Source organism: Lissotriton helveticus, chromosome 3_1, assembly GCF_964261635.1.
Source record: "Lissotriton helveticus chromosome 3_1, aLisHel1.1, whole genome shotgun sequence".
Classification (NCBI taxonomy): Eukaryota; Metazoa; Chordata; class Amphibia; order Caudata; family Salamandridae; genus Lissotriton; species Lissotriton helveticus.
The window spans coordinates 2,035,975,454-2,035,983,233 of NC_136061.1; positions in this window are offsets into that span (position 1 = coordinate 2,035,975,454).

The following is a 7,780-nucleotide window of genomic DNA, read 5'->3' on the forward strand; positions in this document are numbered from 1 at the left end:
AGGGGTATTCATGGAAGGAAAGGAGGTGTTGGTCAGGCGCGGGGAGTGATTCCCAGAGACAGAGTCATGCGGAAGAGGAGGGTTCATGACTTGTGCATGTGAGCGCGGGGGCAGCCAGGGTGCATGGGGGATGCTTGCAGGGTCAGGGAAGTGCGCTGATGATCGATCGTGAACAGGGAGACCATGGTACCTAAAATGGCTGTCGTGTATGTTCATACGTGAGTCTGAGGAATGGGCAAGATGGCGCAGATGATGTTCAGTTCACGAACTAAAATTCCACAGTCCTCCCTTTTAACATGTCTCGCCAGCTTGTCAATTCGGATCTATCCCCATAAGACCACGTATTTCTATCTCATAGAGGGGACTCATGTGCTCAGTTCTAAAGTCCAAAGTCTTAGGGCACATACAGTTAGAAATGATTGAACACAAAGGTGGCAAACATTGAATACCTAAGCAACACCCACACAGTATCACGACTGGTATCAGTATAAATGTAAACAACCTCCATCCCCAGTCCTTCAAAGTGTCCCAAAACCAGCTTCCAAGCGACCATCCTTCTTGCTCCTGGTGAACCTCTGAGGATAGTCTGTGGAGGTGTTCGATTGCTTTGTAGACTGAAGGCGAGTTATCTGGCACGAAGGTGCAACAGCTGGAGCCGATGATGCGGCATGCTCCTCCACGATCGGCCAGAACCACATCTAGAACAAGGCGGTTTTGAAGAGCCACCAGGCGGACTGCCTGAAGCTCAGCCGTGTTGTTAGCGAGGATGCCAGCCGTGATGTTAATGGTTGTTTCTACTGCCTGAGTCAGGTGTCGGATAGCGCGGCTATTTGCCATTGGGCCCCACAGAGGAACAAGTCCCTTCACCGCATCCAGGAACTGTGCTCCAGTGGAGTCGGCTTGTCCAATGTCTCCGGCGCGCTTTTGCCGGTGATGGTAGGCTGGGGCCACATATGTGGGGGGAAGAATGAAGGCGATGTAGCACGTACCCCTCCAACCTTTCGGGAGCCAGGTGTAAGCTTTGATGCCACAAACAAAGTACATATTCGGAGAAGCAACAAAGGAGGGGGGATCCACTGAGACCAATGTTCTGGTGATGTGGCAGGAACTGTGACCCACCAGCTGTGTTCCCTGGCCTTCGAGGCACATGAGACCTGTGACATTGATGACAGACAGGGCCACAGTCAGAGTGGCAGCCGTTCGCTTCCGCAGGTGGGAGAAGGTGGGTCTAGCTGGATTGTGGAGCACTTGCATTTCAACTCGTTCTTTGGCAGGGATGTTCATATGGAAGGAGGAACCTGAGGTCACAGGACAAAAGGGGGCAGACGTCCTTCCTGTTTTGTTCAGCCAGAACCTATAGTAGAAGTGTGACACTGTTTGACCAGAAGCGGCGTTGTCCTTGTGGCTTTCCTGCAAGAGGATCAACCAGGCGAGGCAGGAGCCGTGAACTGAGAAAGGAGAAGGGATGAAGGGAATGGAGTGTCCAGTGGCATGCGGGAGCAACCCGCAGACCCAGCAGTTTGTGGCATTTGCAGCAAGGTTGTGCTGGTGCAATAGTTGCACGAAGGAATTGTTCCAGAACTCCTTACGCCTTTCTCGGAGCTGAGGCGAAAGGGAGATCAGGTGATGCTCTTTCATGGTGGTTGGCTGTGCAGTGGTCAGCAATATCTGATGAGCGGGTGTGCTGTCCTCCAAGATCCAGAAGGAAGTCATGAGGAGGAGGCAAAGGAGGAAGAGAATGAAGAAGGCGATTGTCTTTGATTTATGCAAATTGTCAGTCTTTGGGTTCCTGTAGTGGGTATTTCCGGTTGCGTCCATCATCTTCTTATCTGGCGCTTCCATCATCTTCTTATCTGGCGCTTCCATCATCTTCAAGGTGCTCGGTAGTGGGCAGAACCACAGACTTTGTTTAGCTTCTCTCCGGGTAACCCTTGGTTGTTTTAGGCCACCGTTCTGAGATTTTAACTTATTCCGTGGTCTACTTAGCCGAAGCTCCCTCCTTTCGACGCAGGAAATACCCTTCCCGGGATGGCACACTGGGATCAGAGAATTTTGCAAGTTCAAGTGCCTCGGTATCAGGATAGCAGTTCAGTGATGGCCGGTCTTTGTTCAGGAGCTCTTCTTGGGTGTCGACGTTATCTGTCGTGGCCAGGGTCGAGGAGACCTTCTTGCAGTGGTGGGCGTGCAGCCAGTGCCTTTTTCCCTCTACTCGAAGAGCCGTCCGAGTGGTGATCCGTACTTGCCAGGGGCCCGTCCACCGGGGTTCCAGACTCTTTGCCCGTTGGAAATTCCGGACTAAAACATAATCTCCCGGTTGGATATCGTGACCGGGGATGGCCTGCTGCACCTGTTGATGAATGACAGACAACGTTTTAGTTAATTTGCACAAATAATCTGACAGCAGGACGTCGGGGACGTCGTGAATGGAGGTCGGCTTGGGGGCAGTCCAGAGGTTCATTGGTCGCCCAAACACAACCTCGTAGGGGGTCAAGTGGTGCTTAGTGGGAGTGGAGCGCATCGATAGCAATGCCAGTGGGAGGGCATCTGGCCACTTAAGTCCTGTGGTGGCCACTATTTTTGACAGTTTCAGTTTCAGTGTAGCATTGTGTCGCTCAACTAGGCCAGCGGATTGGGGGTGGAAGACCGCATGGAACCTTTGCTTTACCCCCAGTCCCTTCAAGATTAGTTGGATAACTTCAGCTATGAAGTGGGGGCCATTGTCGCTCCATAAAATTCGACAAAGGCCGTAGCGAGGGAAAAACTCTTTCAGTAGTACCTTGGCAGTGGTCATGGCAGTGTTATCACGGGTTGGATAGGCTTCCACCCATTTGCTGAAGGCGCATACAATGACTAATACGTACTTCAGGCCTTGGCATCTCTCCAGCTGGATGTAATCCATCTGGAGGACCTCAAAGGGATGGTCGGGGATCCCAAACCCTCCCCGGGGTACCACAGTTCCTTTCCCGGGGTTGTGTTGTAAGCAGATAAGGCACTGCTGGACCAGGCGTTTGGCTGAGTCGGGGATTTTGTTGTTGTGCCAGACTTTGGAAATGAGTTCAATCATGGGGGCAGAACCTATGTGTGCAGGGGAGTGTGCCATAGTCAGTATGGGAATCAAGTATGAGTCAGGCAGCAACCATTTGTTTGTGTCTTTTGTCCGCCAGCAGCCTTCATCGTCCTTCAGACCCACCCGTGCCCATTCAGTCAGTTCGTGAGGTGTGCTGGCCGACTGGATGTCCCTAATCGTTTCCCTAGCGTCTGTCCATTTTTCTGCTTGTGACCTGGTCACATATATGCGTGTCGTCGTCCTATTTTCAGCTGTGGTTCGGGCAGTGATGTCGGCCAGTGCGTTTCCCTGTCCAACTAAGTCCGTCACCTTCTTGTGTGCCTGGCATTTGATCACTGCTAATCGTTTGGGGAGGAGAACTGCTTCAATCAGGGCGGAGACTAGATCTCCGTGAAGGATGGGCGTGCCGTGGGACGTCAGGAATCCCCTTTCCCTCCACAAGAGCCCAAAATGATGAACCACCCCGAAGGCATACTGGCTGTCCGTGTAAATGTTCGCCGTGGTTCCTGCTGCTTTGATACATGCTCGTGTGAGGGCAATTAGCTCTGCCGCCTGTGCGGATCGTTGCTAGATGCGGGCTGTTTCAACTACTGTTCGGGCTGTCGTCACCGCATAGGCAGCTGAAGTGGTGCCGTCTGGGAGTTTGATACAAGAGCCGTCTACCCATAGCTCTCCATCAGGGTCTGTAAAAGCAATGTCTCGGAGGTCAATTCTACTCCTGGTTTGTTCGTCCGTAAGGGTCACACAGTCATGTATAGGGGGCACATTGGGGTCATTTTCAGGCAAGGGCAACAGTGTAGCAGGATTCAAAGTTGTGCATCTCTTCAGAGTGATGTGGGGTGCAAGTAGAGTCAATTCATACCCTGTCAGTCGTGCACTAGTCAGGTGTTGGGTCTTGGTCTGATTCAAAAGGGTGTCAACTGCGTGGGGTACTAACACCGTGAGAGAGTTCGAAAGTACAATTCCCTCACTCTGACGGATAGAGACAGCAGCGGCGGCTACTGCTCGAAGGCAGGCAGGTAAAGCTCTGGCGACTGGGTCAAGAGTGGCAGAGAAGTAGGCACAAGGGCGTTGTTTGGAGCCGATGGGCTGAGTTAGAACAGACAATGCGCATCCCTCTCTTTCGTGAGTGAAGAGGGAGAAGGGCTTGGAGTAATCTGGTGTTCCTAGGACAGGTGCCGAGCAAAGGGCATCCCGCAACTCCTTAAAGGACGCTTGGCATTCGGGGGTCCAAGGGAGTGGGAAGGGAACATCTTTGGCCAACAGGGAAAGTAGGGGCTTTATAATGAGACTGAAATTTGGTAACCATTGTCGGCAAAAAGAGGTAAGGCCCACCAATGAACGGACTTGCTTCTGCGTTTTTGGGATGGGGGTGTCTAGGATGGTTTGGATTCGGTCGGGTGTAAGTTTCCTCCCTTCTTTGGACAGGAGATGGCCTAGGTATGTCACTTGAGGCTGGCAGAACTGTTGTTTCTTTTTGGAGACTTTGTGGCCGCTCTCCGCAAGGAAGTGCAAGAGTTGGATAGTGGCCGTGATTGCAAGTGGAGTGGTGTCGGCCGCCAAAAGGATATCATCGACATATTGGATCAACACTACTCCATCTGGTAGCTGGACGGCGTCCAGCTGTCTTTTGAGGGCCTGGCTGTAAATGCTGGGACTTTCAGTGTAGCCCTGGGGAGCTCTACAAAATCGGTACGAACGGTTTTTTTTTAAGGTGAAGCCGAAGAGATAACGGCTGTCTGGATGGATGGGGATAGAGAAAAATGCATTCTTGAGATCAATAATGGTGAAGGTGGTGGCAGTGGACGGGATGAGGGTCAGAATGGTGGTGATGTCTGAGACTACGGGGTACTGTGGCACCACCACTTTGTTGACTTCTCGCAGGTCGATGATGAAGCGGTACGCTTTCTCATCTCCCTCACCTTGCTTCTTAACAATGGGTAAGATAGGGCTGTTGCAGACATTACTAACCACTTCCTCTACCACTCCTGCATCTACCAGGGACTGATTAATCGCTACCAATGCCTTCTCGCCTTCGGGCGATATCCGGTACTGTAGGAGTTTCGGGAGTATTGCGTCTGGTCGAACAGTTATGTGCACAGGGTCGATCATCATTCGTCCTACATCCAAGTCGTTTCTGGCCCATAGGTACAGGGGTAGGGTGTCGAGCAAGGTTAGGTCAGCATCAGTTATAGAGTACATATGTCATGCGGGGTGGGATCTGGACATGCTCGGGTTGTCGTACAGGATGACTCGGACTCCATCTGGGGAACACCTAATAGTAGCTCGGAAATGTTTTAGTAAATCAATACCCATAATGGCGTCAGGAGAGTTGGAGGAGAGCAGAAATGTTGTGTCAGTGGGGTTGTTTCCTAGGTCAAAGGAGATAGGTACAGACAGGGGATTAGTGGAGGGCGTTCCATCGAAACCTATCGATGTAATGTGTGAGCCAGACAAGGGTGCCCTTGGAATCAGTCGCTTTGATAATACACTACGTGTCGCTCCAGTGTCTACCAAGAATGGAGACTTTGTACCCAGGACCTTAGCGGTGACGTAAGGACCTTGCTGGTCAACACAGAGCTCGACTGGATCCCTCCCTTGCCCCTGGCAGTCCTATGCGAAATCGGGAGTGTTCTCACTGTCAGATAGTTGGTACTGGTTCTGTCGGGGACGGTCAAATGTGTTCAATCTTCCTGGTCTGTCGCTGTTGGTGTCGTTTGTGTACCCCCGTCCCTGTCCTCTAGTCCTGGGGCCATTCGTCATGTCCCTCGTTTCTTTATTTTTAATTAGTTCCAGAAGAGCCGGACATTGAGACTTCCAATGCCCGAATCCTTTGAAAAATGCACACTGATTATCTTCTATATCCCTACGTCCAGAGTAGGGAGTGGGTGTGCGGTCCTTTGGGGGTGGATTTCTAGGGGCGATTGATTGGTAGCTCCCCCTGTGTAGTTCTTTCCCGACTGCCACCCCTTGTATCTGGGCTATCATCACCCTTTCTTTCAAATCTTTCTTCTTTCTCTCGGTTGCCCTATCATTCTCATTCTTTTGGTGTTCGTAGTACTGAGCCATTTGGAGGATAGCGGCGGGTTTGGAGGCCCCCCAACTACTCTCGCTCGTTTGTAACTTTTCGGAAACCTCTCGTGACAGACCCTTTACGTAGTTTTGCACAAATAGGTGTTGTCCGGTTGCGGTGGTCATGTCTTGGCCACTGTAGTCGGAGAACACCGTTTCAAATCGGGAGAAGTATTCTGACACGTCTTCCTGGGGTTTCTGACGGCAAGCCGTGACTATTGACCAATCTACCTTTTTCTCTAGGATCAAGGTTTTCAGCTTCTGAACTATTTTGTCCGGAAGTTCCAGTATGTCTTTTATCGGTTTCCTTCCGGGCTCTCGTCGTCTATCTAGCTCACTGAGTTGATTCCAGGTATGTCCGAACAGATCTGTGTGTTCGGCTTTCCGGATTTGCTTCCACACGTCAGCCGGCAGACATAACCCGAAAAACAAATCAATGTCTGCTAGAGTCATTATCGTTGAGCCCAAGGCTGTGCCTAATTCGGTGTAAAATGCTGTCGGGTTCTTCCTTAAATCAGGCAGGGTTTGCCTAAAGGTTAAAATATCTTGTTGATCCCATGGTTGGTAAACCCAATTGTACACAACCCTTCCTTTTGCATCTGCGTGGTTGATATCATCGTTTGTTCCCTGACCTCTTGGGGGAACCCAGTAGGGGGCGGCTTCTCTGATAGGCATCATAGTGTTGGCTACTTCTAATGGGGACTCAGCCGTTTCAGGGACTGTGATCTTAACCTCTGGTTTCTGTTCCGTGAGGTGGCGGAAGACCTCAAGCGTTTGCATGAAGAGGTCCGTCACATCGCGTTCAGTCCCATCTCCAACATCGGTCTTTCTATATAGAGCCGTCAGCTTAGCCGGACCCTTAGTTTGATACCTATCCTCATATGCGTTCAGGGTGTGGTAGCTGAACCGTAAGATGAAATGCCGTCTGTTGCTACCGGCATGTGAATTGTGCATATCCATCGTATATTCTTCGCTCTCTTTCCGTTCTACCAGTGTCTTTGCTATCTTGTCAATCCCATCCCGCTCGTCTTTGCTCAACCTATTTGGTCTGGCCGTTAGCTGCTTGCTAGTCTCGAGTTCATCTGATGTTGTTACCAATGTGGCTGGTGCGAAGGCCGTAAGAGCCGGGCCACTAGCGCTAGAGTCACCCTCGCCCGCACTCAGAACTGGTAGGTGCTGTGCCAGAGGCTGGCAGGGGGCATAAGGAGGGGGCATGTAGATAATCGGAGGACCTAGCAGTAACTCGTCGTTTGCCCGTTGTTTGGAGGGCATCTCCGGGTAGAGCGTAGAGGGGGTCCTAACAGGGCATTGGCCTGTCGACCCTGATTCTTGCGTTTGTCTAACTTCCTCTCTCCTTCTTATTTCTTCATCTAGTTCCTTAGCGGCCAGGTGGGCTGCCTTTCGTAACTCTTTCCCTATTCTTGCTTCTTCTCTTTTCCTTCGTTGCTCTGCTTCTTTGCGCCACATGCCGATACTATCGAGCATGGTGGGTGTTGCCTTATTTATTCTAACAGCTGCTTCTAGCGCTTTTATTTTATGATCATCAAAGGAACCTATCAGTGGCCACTGACTTTCGGGATCCTTTTTTGTATATTTATGCCATAACTTACTATAAGCTATAGCGACTAGTCCTTGTTTAGT